Genomic DNA, 20,133 nt, shown 5'->3' with positions numbered 1-20,133 from the left:
TGGTTGCCAGTTAGCTTCCAGATCAGGTTTTAAGGTTTTGGTTCTTACCTTTAAGGCAATCTGTGGCCTGGGCCATGCATATCCGAGGGAGCGCTTGCCTCCTTATGCCCCCTGCAGGGCTTTCTGCTGGGATGACAGCATTATTCTTAGCTTTGTCCGCTATCCACCTGTTTTTGTAGGCCTCTGGATATGGAGCACAGATTTTGGCTGGCCTGGTAGCACACTTCAGAAGTCTGGGACAGGTCTGGGCAGAGTTAAGTGTAAAATTAGTTTTCCAAAGCCTCTCCCATTCCACCCCTTCCCTTCCAAAAGAGCACCATGGGCAGTGGATCAAAACCTGATCAAGGTCCCCAACCCCAAAGAAGCAAAACTGACTGCAAACTTGTGTGGTGTGATGGCTTAAATAACCCAAGAGCTGCATTCTGTTCTTCTTCCTGATCTTGAGCAAGTTTCATTTACGGAGCAGCTTGTCCGAGTATTTGGTTAAGGCGGTGAACAAAACTGGCCTAATTCCAAGGACTCTGACATTATTGGTTGTTGGGTCAGGCTACTGGAATTTGGACTGCAGCAGCTTCCAAAAAACCAGGGACAAAGTCCTTCCTTGTCTTATGTTTATGGTGTGATTTAGGCATCAAGCTTCTGGAGTCTGTAGTTATAGAACTGGCATGCTTATGTGCATTGCATAACGGGTATGTTCCTATAGCAGGATGCCATGGGAGTGATTGGAGGGGGGCTGTGGTGGGTTATTTATTATCACTGAATCTAATAATAAACTTAGCTGGCTGGCCTCTGTATGGGTGATGAAAACAGCAAGATTGGGCTACCCACAGACAAAGCATGCAAGGAAGAAAAATAAGTGCATTAGCCAAAGACATCCCTAAAGAACTGGTCTGATGAGAACTGAGGTGCTCCACAAATAACGGACCGCTCAGAGGACGTGAATGAGTGATGGGGGGAGAGAAGAGGTAAATTGGTCTGTTCAAGGCACTGAGAGCTTGAAGGAAACACACAGGGTGGGATTTTCAAATTGCACTCCTTGGAATGTCTCACCAAACCACCCGTCTGCCTGTACGTCTAACGATTTTATCAAAACACATATTATGTAATAAGTATGTTGCTGAATGTGCATTTTATGTAATAGCACATTTTTATCCCTTCATGGAGCTTAGTGCAGCATTTCTCCCTCCTAACAGCCCTGTGAAAGAATGTGCCTGGCTCAAAGTCATACAATGAAGGGTTAGGGCTGAATGGGGAACTGAAGCAAAGTTTCTTGGCTCCTAATCCAGTAGGCGGTTTCCTACTCCTCATTGGTTCAACTATGCTATCCTGATACCATACCTCAAAAACTTATTCTAGAATGCAAGCATAGTCAGATGTGATATTACAGTATAATTGACCGGGGGTGGGGAGTGAGTGGGCTTAAAATACAGTGAAACAAAATCACTTCCAAGCAAATATTCATTCCAGGACAAAACTAACATGGTAGAATTGGACATCAAGATAAAAAAAACAAAGCTAGGAGTCTCAGTCTGTGTTTACCTGAACAATCCCTCTTCTGTAGCCTAAAATGCCTTCCTTTAAAAAATTCTCTCCTTTCCTGATCAGGATAGATGAGATTTAGCTTTACTCATAATAAACTTAGTTCTAGTTACATACATTCCACAAGATCATTTTTCCATTCCATAAGCCTCCTTTAAAAAAAAAAAAACCCTCATCACCTTTGCTTATTCTAAGACCAGAAATAGCTAAATTGGAAACTTGGATAAACTGTTTTCGATGAGGGATTCTCCAGAGCCTCGCGACAAAACCCATTTAGCAGGAGGGACCCATCACCCCGGAGGGACAGACCAGAACCAATGGGATGAAATTAATTCAAGAGAAACTCCGTCTAAACATCAGGAAGGAAGTTCCTGGCAGAGCAGTTTCTCAGTGGAACAGGCTTCCTCGGGAGGTGGTGGGTTCTCCATCTTTGGAGATTTTTAAACAGAGGTTGGATAGTGATCTGACAGAGAGGCTGGTTCTGTGAAGGTTCAAGGGGGTGGCAGGTTACAGTGGATGAGCGATAGGGTTGTGAATGTCCTGCATGGTGCAGGGGGCTGGACTAGATGACCCAAGAAGTCACTTCCAACTCTATGATTCTAGGAGGTCCCTGGGATCTTTAGCGTGTGAAGCACAAGCCTGTACCTCTTCCTCATGGAAGGTTCACTATACTGGACTAGGAGCTAACATTCCTTGGACCTATTTCATTTGCTTGTATATAGAAAATCTCAGCTATAAAAGACAGGCACGTTTGATTTGCACCTTAGTTGTCCAGGGTGGTAGCCAATCTTCTTGTGAGTCAAGCTACAAGTCTAGCCGTATGGTGCTATCAACTTTGACCGAAAGCGGCTGTACAAGGGCTCGGGCGATATGTTTTCCAAGCTACGCTTCCCAAGTTGCTTTCAGTTGTAGATACCAAGGTTGGGACCTTCCTCATGCAAAGCCGAAACAGTGGCCTCCTACATGATTTCATAACTTCCTGCTTATCTAAAAGTGGGATTTGAGTGGCAGCAGGAAAGGCCACACTGGAATGCCGTTCTCTTATACCCAACCCTGCTTCGCTGGATTGCTGCCCTTATTTCGCCATTCTGGACTTTGTCTCTAGCCATCTATTTTCTGCTGGAACAAGATGGTCATCGGTGGTCGCTTTGCAACTCCCAGACCTTAACTTCTTCAAAATTGGCCATATATATATATATATATATATATATATATAAATGTAGTTGCTTCCAAAATCATGCATGGAAATATGTGAGGCTCAGGTGAGTTTACAGCAAACAGATGCAACGAGGATGACGAGGCGTTTCTGCAAAGGGACTCCGCAACGTTTGTAAATTCGATAACAAAAAGCAGTTCTAACCTCCTACCAGCAGGTGGCGATACAACACTGGTAATTTCTCTGTCTTTTGAAATGCTCATTTAAAAGTGTCATGGTCCCCAATGTTGTTACCAAAAGCACTTCCTTGTCCCTGTGAGTTGAAAAGAACTGGCTAAAGACATACAAACTGTCAATAACCACAGTGATCTGTGAAAAACCGGAACCACCAGTAGCGCAATGTGACAAGAACCAGGAAAGATTCCTCTGTTACCCAAATTGCTGGGTAACACGGGATCTTTCTACCAATTTTTACAGGGTCCATTCCCTGGAAGAAACCCTTAATTGAAGAAGACAGTTAATCTTAACACTCAGGGAATTTATTTGGGGAAATATCAGGGTACATTCAAAACATGCAAGCAAAAACATACATACACTAAGTTCTATAGGGGGACAAGTTCAAGATGCTGCACCTTTCTTGGATCCAAGCAGCCAAGACACAAGGTTGATGACATCTGGGGGTGGACAGGATGCCGGGTGTGGAGAGATCACAACACATGTACGTGCGTGCGCACGCACACACACAACACGCCTGGGATGTGCACAAGGCTTGATATAATGTTTGAAATTCCCGGGCCAGCCCCTAGACTGCCCACTAGGAGGTCCGTGACTGATGATTGGTCTCTGATATTATGAGTACCTGATAGGTGAGTTTGAACTGTGAGATCACTAGAGTGGGAGGTATGGAGTAATCTCATCAAGTGGAACAATACCGTGGCTAGGTGTAATGTGTCGCTAGTAGCCCTGTCTTGTTTAATCAGGAAGGACTGGGGGAGTCCAATGGGAGACATTTGGGGGTAAGGGATGCTGCCAGGCAGAAATTGCACTGGACAAAAGAGACAAAAAAGGGTTGCAGTTAGTACCTGGTCTTTGGCTGGGGGGTGGGTGCACATTTAGCTCAGTCAGTTGGGCAAGGAGGGAATGGAAGATAAGGTTCTAGTCCAGCTCAAACCAGATGGAAATCTGGCCTGGCTTTTCTAGGCAAGAGAAGAAATCTAGTGAAGCCAAACAAGATGGAGACCTGGCCTGGCTTCCTAGGTTTCTTAAGGGGCCCTACTGACTCCATAGTCAGTCTCTGCCAGGATGGTTTCTGTATGTACCCACCTACTCAGAGTCTAGTCATGGCCTTCTGTGCATGAAGGCGTCTCTGTGTGAGGCACCCTTCCATTATGGGCTACCTTTAGGGTAACACCTCGTTCTTCTTCCTCATCTTATCACATAGGGGTTTTGTGCATTGTTGCAGCGTTCTTTTTGCTGTTATGCAGATTTGGCCCACCCCATGCTTTTGCCAGATGTATCCAGATGTAGCGAGGGTGAGGCCAAGTGGTTTTCTTCTGGTCAGTGGGCCAGCCTGAGACATTTTTATTGACTTCTCACTTTAGAGAAGTAAATGGGAGGAGGAAATTCTCCAGCTGTTTAGACCCAATTGTGTAGAATCAAGGCTCTAAAGCAGTGTGTGTGTGTGTGTGGGGGGGGACGGGACGAATGGGCTTGTTTACTCCAAAGGCACCAAAAAGAACGGCCAGCAGTTGCTGCCTAACGCCCAACCGGCATTCTGTTTGCTGCTTCAGAGAGACCTTGGCGTGATCATAATTCATAACTTGTTATGCAATCCATGGGATGGGGCCTCGATCTTGGGAACGTCCCCGTTACATAACATGGCACTAAGCCCTCCTTTGCTTGCTTAGGAAGTTCTCTCCGAAGAATTTTCCAAAATGAGAAAAGGGGTGGCGTGTGTGGTGGTGGGGAGAATCTAACTTCTGGGTTTTAATGAGTTGTTTTGAGTACATTCTTTATTAGAAGAGCAACATAATAAAGACACCAGGCAAGTCCTCTTTTGGCTTCGGGGCTGGCGGTGTCGTAATTTCGCGCTGCCACGCTCATTTAAAAGGTTTAAGAAAAGCCCTTTGTGTGGCTCATGAGTGCGTTAAAGGACTTCCTTGTATAAGGTGGCTCCCAGGTTCAGTCCCTGGCAGCTCCGTTTGAACAAGGCAGGAAGTGTGGGAGGGGCCCTCTGTCTGAAACATGGGAGAGCCAGTTTGGTGTACTGGTTAGGAGTGCGGATTTCTAATCTGATGAGCAGGGTTTGAATCTGCACTCTTCCACATGCAGCCAGCTGGGTGACCTTGGGCTCGCCACAGCACTGATAAAGCTGTTCTGACCAAGCAGTAATATCAGGGCTCTCTCAGCCTCACCCACCTCACAGGGTGTCTGTTGTGGGGAAAGGGAAGGCGATCGTAAGCTGCTTTGAGACTCCTTTGGGTAGAGAAAAGCGGCATATAAGAACCAACTCTTCTTCTAATCAGATAGAGTGGACTAGCGGTATTCAGTGTTTCCAGAACCTGGACCCACCTCGCATGAGACCCGCTGGGCTGCGGCCATCTGACAGGAAGTCACATGACATCAGAACCACCTGGTGGGTGGGGCAATCAAGGGAGGAATTTTGAGAGGGATTTCACCTAAAATCTATGGTGTGTTATAGAGTGTGTCCACGGAAGTTGAAGATCAATTGTAATTCCTGGAGGACTCAAGGTCCGATCTGGAGGTTGATAACCACAGACTTAACTCTGCTTTGAATAGTATTGTCGATTAGTTAACATTCTGAGCACTTTAAAATCAGAGTCCAGTAGCACCTTTAAGACTGACAAAGATTTATTCAGGGTGTGAGCTTTCGAGTGCAAGCACTCTTCATCAGACGAAGAGTGCTTGCACTCGAAAGCTCACACCTTGAATAAATCTTCGTTGGTCTTAAAGGTGCTACTGGACTCCGATTTTATTGTGCTGCTTCAGACCAACATGGCTACTCATTGGCATCTGAGCACTGGATGTGTAAATGCAAGATAATTTCAAAAATATTACAAATTACTTCCTCAAGCAGATCATCTGCTGATCACTGCCAAACTGTACAGTTTTATATCTAAAACACTGCTTAAAAGAAAATCAAATGAGCTTCAGAAATAGCCCTAGCCGTGGCCAAGCAGCCAGTTCTCTTATTGCATTACAGAAGCTAATGGATTATGAACCGAAGCCAAGACATTTCTCCGTAGCACAGAAGAGAGTAAATGGAAATTTCTATTTCTAGGATCTGCTGGGTAGCGTGCTTGTAATCAGGAGAAATGTCAAGATAACAAAGGGTGCATAGATGGCTCTGTTAATTAGGGAGGGTTCTTTAAGCGACTGGAATCTGAATTTTGCCTTTATCTGGTGGATCAAAACACACACACACACACACACACACACACACACAGATCATCAGATGAATGCAAATATGTCTTGCATGGAATTTACAAAGGCCAGTAGAGGGAGGGGAGGGGTGGGGCCGTGGCTCCGTGGAGAGAGAGAGACAATATTTCATTGCCAGTGAAACTTAAAAAGCGACTCCCTGCCAAAGCATTTTCCAACCACAAGACATTAAGTTCCCTGGCTAACAAGACTGCTGAGAGGACCTCGCTGGTGTGAGCCAAGATCTTATCAGCAGTGATAGCAGCAGACTCTCAGCCAGTTGCCAAAGACTTCAGCAAACGTGCATAGCTCTCCTTTAAATTCATTTTGTGTATGCGCGACAGGCAACTTGGCCATTTCCAGTTACTGAAAATACATTTTGAGCTGTCAGCTCACCGAGACAGAATCTTCATCGTTGTGGTTGTCATGTTTTAACTTTTAAAAGGTTTCTCCCTCTCATGGATTGCAGAGGAAATTCAAGTGAAATGGCAATGTGAACATTTGTTTCTAATCCAATGGTTATCAGAGTTACGTTTCTACAGGTAGGCACGAACTGATGCAGGTGCAACCCGAGAATGGAGGAGGTGAAGGGAGAACACTGCCTAGGTGAAAGAAAGCAACATCGGTCAAGACACAAGTAAGACACGGGAATCTGAGTTTGCTGGAAAGGATGCAGAAATAAAGGAAGTAGAGGCAGCAAGAATTAAGGCCAATGAAAGGGCAGAGTCTGCAATCCATATTATTATTATTATTATTATTATTATTATTATTATTATTATTATTATTATTATTATTATTATTATTATTATTTAGATTTGTATGACCACTGCTCTTGGAGAACCGGCTCGCGTCGGTTTACAGCATTTCAAATACAAATCAATACATTAAAACCATTTAAAATTCCCCATTAAAACCCCCATAAAACAATGCACATTTACAAAGATGGCAATATAATCGCTCTACTGGTTACTGGTTGGAAGGCAGGCAGATGGATAATTGGGCATAGGACAGATCAATCTGGGAATCCGGGCCAGTCTGGTACTGGCCTCTGTCCCTAGGGGGAGGGGGCCCGATCTTAGCCCCCAGGCCCACCAATAAAGAGGTAAACGTTGTTGATGTTGTTATTGCTATATTGTTCATGTATCTGGTGTTGGTGGGCAGTTTTGCGGATACCATGGACCACCAAAAAGACACAGTGGGTTCTAGATTAAACCATGCGTAAACTCTCCCTGGGATCTGCCCAAATCCCCAACTTCAAACTCTTGCTGCCTTATCTGTATTTTCTTTGAAATAAAGGCAACGTTACTCATAAAATATTGTGCCTGCTGGTCAAAAAACACAGTTTGCAACGTCAGCGTTGAACTGCCTCTGCATACGTTTGCCTGTGCATGTTGTGGTCTTGGGACACAACAGTGTTTTGTCATGAAGAGCAATTGCCCGTTTCTTTTGTGTTTTCAAAAGTATAAACGTCCAGTTTTATTCCACTGATGAAGGCAAATGTAATTTACCTTTACCAAAGTCTCAGTATCACAGGCCCTAAAAGCTAACAGTGGGTTGGAATCAAGCCAAGCTCTTGGATCTAGACACAACCTTCCATAAAAGTAAAAGTGCCTCTGGATCTGATCCTATGATTTAGATCCAACCTAATGTTCATATCTGTATCAAATAATCTTTAGGGTGATTCTTTTCCCTGCGGAAAAGAGAAGCCTAATTAAAACCATAATGCTCTCTTATCTGTCCACGGTACAATCAAGCCAATATTATGCTAAGCTAATAAGTATACATCATTCTGATTTGATTGTGGCAATAGCGACTCTTAATTGGGTCATCATTAAAAACCAATTACATATTTCCTGGATTAAAAGGGACCTCATTACTTTTTATATAATTACCATAATTGGTTTGATTGTTCCTTTAATTGTTGCTTTTTATTTACATGTCAGATGCGTTTCATAGGAATGGCTTTGCTAACCTCATTTCCAACTTGAACCAAAGAGGCTTTTCTGCCACAAGAATTTTTGAGCAAGTTCTGGATATACGGAGACATATATTAAAAAAACACCATTTCCCCCTTCCCCCCTGGAATTTCATTCATTCATTCATTCATTCATTCATTCATTCATTCATTCATTCATTCATTCATTCATTCATATATTGCCGTTCTCAAATGTATCACAGCACTTTAATGTTTTGAGGTATATTCTCACCCACTTCCCACCAACAATGCATAAATTTCGACAGATAGAGATTTTTTTTAAGCCCTAAACCTTGAAACACAGTTTGCTTTGCTATATACAAAATGCTGTTGCCCTTCCTAGCTGGCTTGGCGTGCTGCAGCCTAAGTGCACTGCCATGGCTGTTGCAAAGAAGCCAGGAAAACACCAGTGTAAACCAGATCTGCCAGTTTGACCCTAATTAAGTGGGAATAGGACTGAGACTTTGCCCAGTGGGAGGAGGAGAAAGCACAGTAGGAACGTGGGTGATGAAAGCCTGAACAGCCACCTCTGTTTCTATCTGAAAGACAGTACACAGCACTTAGTGAGCTGCGTGTCAAGGGCAGAATCCATCCCTATTGTGTTGCAAGAACAACGCAAACAAACAGACAGTGCTGTGATCAACTGAAAACTACTTGGTATCATGTTAAAAACCTTTAGATAGAAGATCCAGAGCAAACCTTTAAATGTGCAACTTCACCAGTTACGCTAGGCCACGCTGCCCTCTCCTTCTGCATCCTTGAGATCAGGGGTAGTCAAACTGTGGCCCTCCAGATGTCCATGGACTACAATTCCCAGGAGCCCTTGCCAGCATTTGCTGGCGAATGCTGGCAAGGGCTCCTGGGAATTGTAGTCCATGGACATCTGGAGGGCCGCAGTTTGACTACCCCTGCTTGAGATGATCGCAGCTGTAGCTGCACAAGAACACACATGACGCTGCCTCACACTGAATAAGAGTCCATCATGGTCAGTTGTGTCTACTCAGCTCTCCAACATCTCAAGTTGATCTTTTGCATCACCTACCACCTGGTCCTTTTGCCTGGAGACGTCAGGGATTGAAACAGAGACCTTCTGCATGCCAAGCATATGCTCTTTGAGCCACACCCCCTTCCCGAAGCTGTGTGCATGATGCTCTGCAAAACTGTCATAAAGCTGTGGGGACTCAAAACTCCTGGCGTGTAACAGCTCAGCAGTGGCTGGAAAAACTGCATTGTAAGTGGCGGTGGAAAGCTTATTCCTCTGGATGCACATAAAATTCTACATCCATCTTCCACCTCAACCGGCACGGAATAGTCCTCACTATATCTAGACTATTTTGTTGACCAAGGGGGAGACCCTTGGTCTAGAAGGTAGACTAATTCAGGCATTTTTTTCCTGCCTTATCTGAGTCCAGGACAAATGCCTACTCCTCGCACCTGCTCAGGACAGTACTTGCAGCTTGGGACAGGATAAGAGAATAGAGTTGACCAACAAAGGTTTATTCAGAGCGTGAGCTTTCGAGTGCTTTCGTCAGACGAAGAGTGATTGCACTCAAAAGCTCACGTTCTGAATAAATCTTTGTTGGTCTTAAAGGTGCTACTGGACTCTGATTTTATTGTGCTACTTCAGCCCAACACGGCTACCCATTTGAATCTATCCAGAATAGAGTTGATTTCATGCTTCTGACATCACAGCTAATCAAACTGTAGAAAGAGACATATGAGAAGGTTCTGTTTTTGGACTGTACCTAATCAAAAGGTTAATTCAGCCCAGTTTCATGTTTTTAAAAGTGGGGGGAGGGTCTGAACGTTTAAAAAATGAGAAAGTAGCAGCAGCATTGGAATGCTTTTTAAAAAAAAAAAAACAACCTGAAATCAGTGTTGCTTTCCAAAATGCTAGGCAGTGTAATAACCTAGGCAAATATGACCTTAAAATGGCCGTAATTAATTGAATTAGAACAACACGCCCAATTTTATTAAAATAAATAAGCCAAAGTAGATGGCTGGCTACAGTCCGGGTAGTCACCTTAATGAATCTTTTTGGAAGCGTGGTTTATTAATTTACGGCTCCATAACTATTGGCTACCCTGGGGGATGTTTGTTAATATTTTATGCCACATAAACATCTGGAGCCAATTTAGCCAAGGAATGTTTCAAGTGAAAACTGGCACCGTGCCCAAGGCTCTCCAATCAGTGCTTGGTCATTTTGAATGCTTCATTTGTGTGATTCTTTTGAGATAAAAAACTGCTATCAGTTTCGCTTTGTAGTGGCTTACTTAACCCACGCTCAATTCCACACCTTCCAAACCATCCTGCGGAAAATTAAACTATCTTAGGAAATTAAGCTCTTAAGGCTAGCGTTCTGCTACAGCAGAATTAAGGTGTTGTGGGCGGTTGTGTGTGATAATTGTTTGAGTGTTGGAATACAGCAAGAAATCCATGACACAGAAACCTGGCATGGAGAAAGCTAGGCGAGAACACATTTGCCTGGCCACTCAGCTTTTGATATTAGTGGATGGATTTTGTCTCAATATGCCAGCCTTTCTCACCTGTTTTACCATTGAAACTTTTTTTACCCTGAAATATTCTTCAGGCTTCGAGGAATCCCAGAAATGGCACGATTGTGCAAAATATTGTTGGGTAGCCTAGCTGTGTACATGCCCACCTGGGGCCCCTTCCCATCCCCTCCTGGCCATCATTGGCCATTTCAGGAGGGGGTCGACATGACCATATATAGTCATATCGTCCGATAAACCCTTTACAAATTTTAAAAATACATACAAATACAATTAACCCTGGGGTTTCGCGAAACCTTGGTTGAGAAAGCATGCAATATGCAGTGGTACACTCTCAAATGTGTAGCATGTGATTCTCTTGTCTGTATTAGATTCGAATCAAGGTGCATCGAAGAGACTAAGAAGATTAGCAGGAGATGGCCTATAAGCTTTTGAGAGTTGAAGTTTCCTAAGTTTGGGTGCTTAGGTGAATGGGGATGGAGCCTTGTTCCCTTACTATGGGACTTTTGCAAATCCAGTGTACCCCTACACAGTGATGTTCAGTGCAGAGGAAATAGGAACGTATCTCTCGTTCTTCCTGCAGTCCTCCCCATTGGTAGCTGAACAGGACAGCTTAAAGCATCATCCTACAGCTGTTCCTTGCACAGGCTATCTTTGAAGTAAAAACTAACTGCAAAGTCAGCTCTTGGGGTATTCATTCAGATGGTTCAATTGCATTGGCACAGGCAGTATAAAATGCTGAGAAAATGTCTTAAAAGGGAAAAATGCACACAAACAAGCTGCAATTGCAGCTTGAGAGGCAATTATGGCAGCAGCATTACAGAGGAGCCAAATGGTAACTAGTGGGCCGATCTCTGCCTTTGAATATAGACAGATCTCTGCCTTTGAATATAGTGCTACAGTCCCTTTTGGACTCACGACAGTTCTTAGGTTTTCTGTTTACACAAGGAATCAGGCCAAAACCTAAAAAATAAGTATTTGAGGTTTTTTTTAGAAAAGTCCTTTTGCAACCGTTGGCCGATTTCATAGATGAAATAATGCATCAAAGACCAGTAGTAAGGTTATCTTTGGTTTGTTGCCCATTATATCATTGGGGGGGGGGGATGGGTATGTTGCCCATTTTGTTATGGGCAAAAATCCCCTGAAAGGGGATGTGGATCCATGTAATGCCTGAATCACAGCCAGAATAAACCTCTTGGTTTGAACACAGTTGCTCTTGGCAGTCAGTGGCCTAATCATGCAGTCACTGAATCAGCAATCAAAGCATGGCAATTTGGATTGCCTCGTTCAACACCAACTATTTGTTGTTACTTTTGACAGTGGCAGGTTGATCTTACAACTTCCTCTTACTCCAGAGGAAGGCTCTACACTTAGCGGAAGGGAGGCCCAGAATCCTATCCTCTGATTTGCAGCATTACACCCATATTAGAAGACTCATTTACATCTGACTAACCAGAGTTTGCTGCGTAAAGTCATGATTTAAACAAACTAGGTCTTATTGTGATGTCTGAATGGCACCAAAGAGCTGGGAGGGAATTCATAGCAGATGGAAAACTCAAGGCAGAACAAAGAGGAACAGAAGACCACAGACAAGGGTGTGTTTAGGATTGTATACTAACTTTCTACTAAGTCTCAGAGAACAGTGCAATGGAAAAGAAACAGTTACTTAACCACTTCCAGCATTTGGAGGAATTGGGCCTAAAACATTCTTTTGCATGATAATAGCAAATCAGCACAAAATTGGAAAGCAGCCAGTCTCTAGGGTTGCAAACAGCAGCAAAGCTGCCATAAAGCCAGCCACCGAGTGTCTTGGTGACTGACTCCTGCACCTCATGGGTATTTTGATCATGCATGTGACTTTAATTCTAAGCAGAGTTACACCCTTCTAAGCCAATTGACTGCAATGTACTTAGAAGGGTGTTACTCTCATTAGGATTATACTGCTAACCATATAGGTTGGCCAGTGTTTCTGTCAAAGGCAAGTTGGTATCTCATAACCAAACCTGCTCCATAGCAACATCTCTGCTCTGGTATTCCTTTCCCCAGTGATGTTGTTGACTGCTGAGTCTTCAATGACAGGTCTTGTTTACCCAGGCTTCTTCTTAAAGAATGTTTTTGCCTGACAAGCTTTTCCATCTAATCTTCTTTATGTTTTAACCTTGGTTTCAGTGTGTTGATGATGCCTTCATACAAAGGTGGCCTGATTTTAAGAAAAAATATATTTGATTCTGTTTAAACAGTAAGGCTTAAGTCAGTGAGGATCTTTTGGCTGCTCCCGTTATTTTAACATCATATTTTGCTCTGATATTCGATTTCTGACTACTTGAATAGCTTTTGATGTGTCATGCTGTAGAGCAGGGGTAGGCAAACTGTGGCCCTCCAGATGTCCATGGACTACAATTCCCATGAGCCCCTGCCAGCAAATGCTTGCAGGGGCTCATGGGAATTGCAGTCCATGGACATCTGAAGGGCCACGGTTTGCCCACCCCTGCTGTAGAGTGTTACCTTTGACTGAAAGAGTGGCATGATCCAGCCCTGGATTATATAGGTTATTTACTGGCAATAACTGAGCCCTCAGGGAAGGGCGGCATGAAAAAATTTCAAACTAAAACTTCCTTGTCTGATTCAAGGGCAAAATCATCTTGCTTGAGTCGTTTTCTCTTTTTTCAAAGTTCACTTGTCTACTCACGGTCACAGAAACCAGATGGAGGCTTTTTCTATTAAAAGGCTGCTCATAAAACAATCCAGGCAAGATCTTCCTACCTGGCAGTTTATATTTAGAATCCTCTGCTGTCGTTAAAAAAAGAGTAAACAATTATTTATCATCTGTCTTGCTTCAGGCCCTTACGAGTCAGTCTCAAACACAGCCTCTTAAATAGTTGCCTCTTAAATCTGGGACTATAAAGATACCGAGTTTGCTGCCACCCCCCCCCCCCCATTCAACAGTCTCTTTGCTCTAGATAAAAGTTTCTTGCAGCAGCCGTCCTAGTTTTAATACTGCATTCAACAGCAGGTTCTTTTTATTCTAGAAACTAAAGAACATAAGAACACCTGAACCAGCCCCGTCTCAGTGTTACGTGCATGCAAAACGTAGCGCTTAAAATTCAACCTTGTACATTTCAGCCACGAAAACTGGCAACTGCAATACGACACGACTCCAAAAAATCCGTTTTATTGCACTGTTTTTCAAAGGATCGCAAACGTCTGCTCATGGATGTAAACTCAATTTCATCTTTTGGCTGGCATTAACCTGCTGAAATGCCCTGCAAAAAGGTTAATAGGGCGCCATCCCAGCCTGATGACATTTTCATTTCCTGTGGCGTGCTATCAGGAATGCTTCTAGTGAACCCCTGCTAATTCATCAAAAATTCTCTGTGCACCCTGCTCCCCGCTGCCCTGTGGGGCATCTCATTAACAAGTAGGCTATGACAAGTAAGAAGAAGACAAATTGTGCGGTAACCATGGGACTTAATTTAGAGCAGTTTAAAAGTAGAGTTTTCTCTTTCTCCCCTCCTCCTTTGTTATCCCAGAGTTATTCCGGAGAGAATTCAGACGTGTGTGCACAACTAATGAATTCAATTACAGGTGAATGTTGATGTTTTGTTTTGTTTTTCCAGCTGGGAGAGTCACAGTCTGAGAACCAATTAGTTTGCCCATTAGGATCAAAGACCTTTAGGCAAAAGAGGAGATTCCTTCATCCATCATCTGCAGGCTTTGCTGTGGTACCCCAGGGGATTTCAAAACTGAGTTCCTGTAATAATCAGAAGGTGATAAAACATAATGTTGTGGACAGAGACTGCATGCCCTAGAAGTGGAAGGGCATGACTGATAAAATAACATGGGAGAAACTGATTGGTGTTACAACAAATGGACTTCCCAATCCAGAAATAAAAACAAAACAAAACTGTACAACATTCCAGAGAAAAGAAGCAAAACTTTAGTTATATATAGAGAGACACCCTGCCTCATGTGGCTGTGGCTTGGCTTTTAATCAAGGGAGTTCCATCTTAAAAAAAAAATCTGTTTTCTAACCTGAGGATTGTTTTATGGATATGATTTTGAGCTGCTAAATGGCGTTTTATGCTGTTTTGTGACATAGGCTTGTTTTATGATGGACAGTTCTTATATCTTTGCTTGTTTTCTCTTTTATGAGTTGCTTTGCGAAGGTCCCTGGAAAAGCATCACGTCAGTTTTCTCAGTAAATAATAAAACAGTAAGAATACCAAGGAAAAGCATGTTACCAGTGAGCAAAATTGTAAAGAGGGATTGAATGGTTAAATCCTCTCTCCCTTCCCCATGCAGACCAGACTAAAATCATGGTTCATTGTGTTTTACAATTCGCCTTCAACAGGCTTCTGGAGATGCACAGTTTTTGTTATATCATCTATCAAAACAGACGATGCTATGCTCAATGGACCAATGGGCCAAGTATGAATTTTTTTTTCCTTAGAACTCTTTAGGGGTCCAAGCAATTCTGTGCTGCTCTGGAGGGCTTCTTGTACTGGAAACGGATACAGATTGCTGTCATAAGGATGGTGATGTGGATTATGTTTTTAGTCATGCTACAATTATTATTAATATATGTAGGTTTTTTAGCACACTTTTACAAACTACATTGTGCTTACTATGTAGGGCAAGGTAGCTGATAAATATTTCAGTTAATTAACAAATAAAATAGCAGCATTGGCTGGCAGAAAGCATTCCTCTCCTTGCTTGAGGATGATGCTGTGTTGCTTCTGCTGATTCCCCTCCCTTCCCTCAGCCCGGATTTATTCGAACAGGATTTATTCTGTACATTATTGAAATTGATGTTTATTTTATTCTGTGCAGATGTTCAGACATGGGCAGAAATTACAAAGAACTTCAGCTGACTGCCTCATGGTTGCCATCTTTCTCTCATATGTGCTCATGCACACACACACGCTAACATATAAAAGCAATGATCAGAAAATGCCATTATGCAGCAGTAAGTGATACATTTTCTCTTAGGGGAGAGCCAGAGATGTATAATCCGTCCAAAGACTTATTCATTTTAAAAAGAGAGACTTCAAATTTATTTCAGGTAGAAGAGTTTCATTTTAGTGTCAACTTCAGAACAGATACTTCACTTTGCATGACATTGCTATTTTATTTTTGGTTTTAAGCTGAATATGTTTTTAACTGTTTTGGTAAACTGCCTTGAACCACAAGCAAAGGCAGGATATAAATGTTTTAATGAATGAATAAAAATAAATAAATAGTGCACTTGAAATCAGGAAGGAAGATCCTCTGTGTTTTAAGCAGAACCAGCACTCCAGGGACAAGATACCAGAACACTGCAGCTATCTAAAAAGCAAACATCTGAGTAAGAAGAATCAGGGACGACCATGGCTAAGCTCAATATTTACATTCCAAATGGGACAGCTATAACATAGCCCCACTGGATTCACTTTCTGGGACTAAGGCTGCCTCTTAGCAGACAGGGCTTTCAACGTGCATCTTGTGAGTCCAGGATAATATTGCTAGGGTAACATCATTGAAGAACATGCATCTTATGACTCTGTAATATCCTGCAAAACATTATCAAGCCAGGTTTGGGGGGGGGGGGAGACTCACACCCTGTCATGATCTGCTCTCCATATCCTACTTTTCTCAGTCGAAATCTTGTACTTTAGTAGAGAGGCACAAACAGTCATGGGACAGCCCCAGCTTGTCCAAACTCCACAAAATGAGGGATGGAAGGAAGATATAAAGGTTGTCACGTTGGAAGCTTCTATCATCAGTTGTGAGAACCAGTGAGGTACAGTGGTTACAATATTGGCCTAAGTTCTGGGACACCTGATTCTACCATGAAGCTCACTTGGTGATTGTTGGCCTCTCACTCTCAAAATATATTCCAATTCACAGGGCTGTTAAGAGATGGAGTAAGAGTGGAGTAAAGGCAAATCATGCACACTGCTCTGAGCTCCTTAGAGGAAGGGTGGAATAAAAATGCAATACCATGATAGACAGATACCCATTTAGCGTGGGCAGGACAAAGGCTCCCTTTCATACTATAATCTGTCTGCAGGAGATTAAAGTCCTCCTCATGAGCAAAGAGAGGGAGGAAGTGGATGGGGCTAGAAAAGCTGCAGATAAAAGACACAGGAAGGAGCGGGGATGTAGGGGAAGGAGATCTTTGGTGGCTTTGAGTCAGCCGGTGGATCATGAGCCCAAGAATAAAGCAACCTGAATGCCAGTGTCTAAGGTCAAAGGGACCTATGGCTTGTCCCAGTCCAATTTCTATCAAGAGGTAATTCTGCGTGATTGGCTGTGACACTTGTGGTTAACTTCCACTGTCCACCAACTGGCTGCATACCACCCATCCAAGTCTGCTCTTTGTTTAACTGATTTCAATCAGACATAAAAGAGTTCCTGGCTTTGTCTCCATTTCTCCCTTTGTAGTTATACCTGCGAGTGCAAATATGCACTTCGACATTTCAGCCTTGGTCTCCATCTGCCATACTAGGCAGTATAATTAAAGGTGGGGGGAAACGAGAGTTATTGATTGAGATCTCTCGTTTTATTATTGTACCGACTACTTAGCAGTTATTTGTTTAATCTAGCCGCAAAATTTAGAAACAGTACTTCAGTAACCATGGGGAGAGCAATTAATGGCCGAATGTTCCAAAATGGGTGTACACGTACCGATATGGAAAACAGGATTAACCAGGTGAAGATTTAATTACTGGGTTTAAAAGCATGCCAGGGAATTGGGGAAGTCAAGGGTTTCCCAATGTGCTCTCGCGTTTTGAGCAAAGTAATGTGGAGTTGTGGCAAGTCCCAGGTCAGGTTAATTTAGTGCCTTGTGAAAAGGTTTTCAGTGATATTGACAGAATGATTAAGAGTTCCCCTGACTGTGGTAAGTGACCCTAGCAGGCCACTCTCCACAGTGTAGGCTGCATTTAAACAGAATAAGAACACTCCTACCAGTTTCCCTAACATTTGCCTCAAACAGCTAGAAACCTCCAGGCGTCTGCCAACTCTCCGTCACAGTTGGAAAGAAGCTCATTCATTTGGCCTCCACTTCTTGCCAATTTTTGAAGTGTTGTACTCTGGCGATAAAGGGTTTTGCAGTCGGGTCTCAAGCAGGGGCATTTAAAACATCGCCTAATTTTGTAAATATTTTCACTTATTCGACGCTAGCTGCTCAAAGCCGTGCTTAAGGAACTTGTCCAACAAATGATGCTTGAGATTGAAGAGGACACCATGCCAAGGCAGGAGGCTATGGGGGGGGGGGGGAGAATGCAAAAGTTAGGCAAATGATGACTATGCAAATTAGACATGCTAAATTAGCATGACATTTGTGTTACAGCCAAGGGGTCCTTTATCCCTGTAATTTGGAAAGCGGGTTTCCATTTATAATTCCACTTTTGAACACAACACTTGTAGATAAGGACAGGATAAGGGGGAAAATAGAAGGAAAGGAGGAACAGAGGATGCTCTATAGCAGGGGTAGTCAACCTGTGGTCCTCCAGATGTCCCTGCCAGTGAACTCATAGGAATTGTAGTCCATAAACATCTGGAAGACCACAGGTTGACTACCCCTGCTCTATAGTGAGGAAAAGGAGATTTGTTTCTGGAACCACTAGGTCTTCCAGCGCCCCTAGAGACACATGACTTGGCCTGTACAGTTGAATGTCCCCAAGCACAAATATCTGTTTGAGGTTGGAGTGAGATTCGGCCAACGAGAAGGAATTTTGCTTATGCTCACTGGTACCCTTAACTGTTTTATTTTCACACATGAATCAAGCGCTGAGATCTCACATACAGAAAAGGTTCCAGGGCTAAGCCCCAGAGAAGTCTGCTTCACATTAAACTGAAAGTACATCGCTGTGTGTATAATATCTAGTAAATACTATTTTTGTTTAAAAATTCCTGGCTGCCACTTGACAAATTCCCATTCCTCTAGTCTGAGAAATTAGGGTTGTTAATTCCTATGCAAGAGAAACTCCCAAAATCTGTTCTATATGTAGTACATGCTTTCAATCTTAAAGTTTCTAGATGCCGCTATGTTATTTTAAAGGGCTTTTGCATTCATGGAAAAGCATATGTTTTGCATTCAGAAGGTCCCAGGCACCTCCAGTAAACTATAAAGGATCAGATAGTAGTTGTTGTGAAAGACCTGTGATCCCAGAAAACCACTACCAGTCAATGACACCAGATTTTACAAAGCCAAGAGCAGGGGTAGTCAACCTGTGGTCCTCCAGATGTCCATGGAATACAATTCCCATGAGCGCCTGCCAGCATTTGCTGGCAGGGGCTCATGGGAATTGTAGTCCATGAACATCTGGAGGACCACAGGTTGACTACCCCGGGCCAAGAGCATCTGTTCTTCATCTCAGAAGACAGAGACGATGTGGCATGATTGCCAGTTATACAACAGGATCATAGCTTGGGGGGGGGGGGCAACAAGGGTGTATCTTTCTGATAAAGATGGATGACAGACAGTGCTTCCGTGCAAACAACCAAACTATCCCAAGGTGATCTTTTTCTGTTTCCCCCTGAGGGAAGCTGAGCACAGTAGAAAACTGCTTGGGACTAAGACATATTATTTATTTGTTGAGCTCAGTAATGTCTAATGTGCCTAACAACAAGTCTCCAGAACTTCAGGGAGTGGAAGATCTTTCCTAATACCAGCTACTTTAAATGCTGATATCTGAGACTGAACAGCCCTAAGTCAAATGTGACTAGCCCAATGTCACCCAGCTGGTTGCATGTACTGGGGAATCAAATCCAGTTCTCAAGATTACAGGCCATTGGTCTTAACCACTGCACTATACTTGTTCTCCTACACCATGCTGGCCAAGACAAAGAAGCATCCACATGTAGCCTACAGAATCGCAGATTTCTTGTCAACCATTGGAAAACCCCTGTAGAGTTCACACAGAGAACACTTGGGTGTCATAATAGACACAGTGTGCAATTGCCTGTTCCAGATGGAATCAAAGACAAGATGAGAAGATGTCATGGGCAGCCATCAAGTTGCAGGTCATCACCATGGATGATTCTTGGAAACTGATGGGGCTAACTTTGACCATCGACACCATCCATTGGTGTCAGCTGCACACAAGAGCTCTACAGCATCTCCTAAGAACATATCAGGTACAGGGTATGGACAAGGAGGACCTGTCTATCAGAGCTCTTCTTACAGGTAATCCAGTCTTGTGTGGTGGACAAGAATGCCCCATCTGATTCAAGAAAGGAAATTCTGCATTCAGAAGATGAAGCAAATACAGAAGACGGTTACGGGATGCCAGTCTGCCCAGTTCGGGGAGTGATACTAGAAGGCTCTCCAGTGCAGAGTTGAGGATCCACACTAAGGTACCTCCCTGCCCGATCAACCTCCTAGATTGAACCTTGGGCAATTTACTTGGCTTTACTCTCCTTCATTCAATGAATAACAGAACACATTCTGGTCACAACAGGCAATGCATTTAGCCCCAACACTACTCAAGGAGGCAGGGATGCCAGCCTCCAGGGGAGACCTG

Source organism: Paroedura picta, chromosome 14 (assembly GCF_049243985.1).
Source record: "Paroedura picta isolate Pp20150507F chromosome 14, Ppicta_v3.0, whole genome shotgun sequence".
NCBI classification, from domain to species: Eukaryota; Metazoa; Chordata; class Lepidosauria; order Squamata; family Gekkonidae; genus Paroedura; species Paroedura picta.
This window is presented reverse-complemented; position numbering follows the sequence as displayed.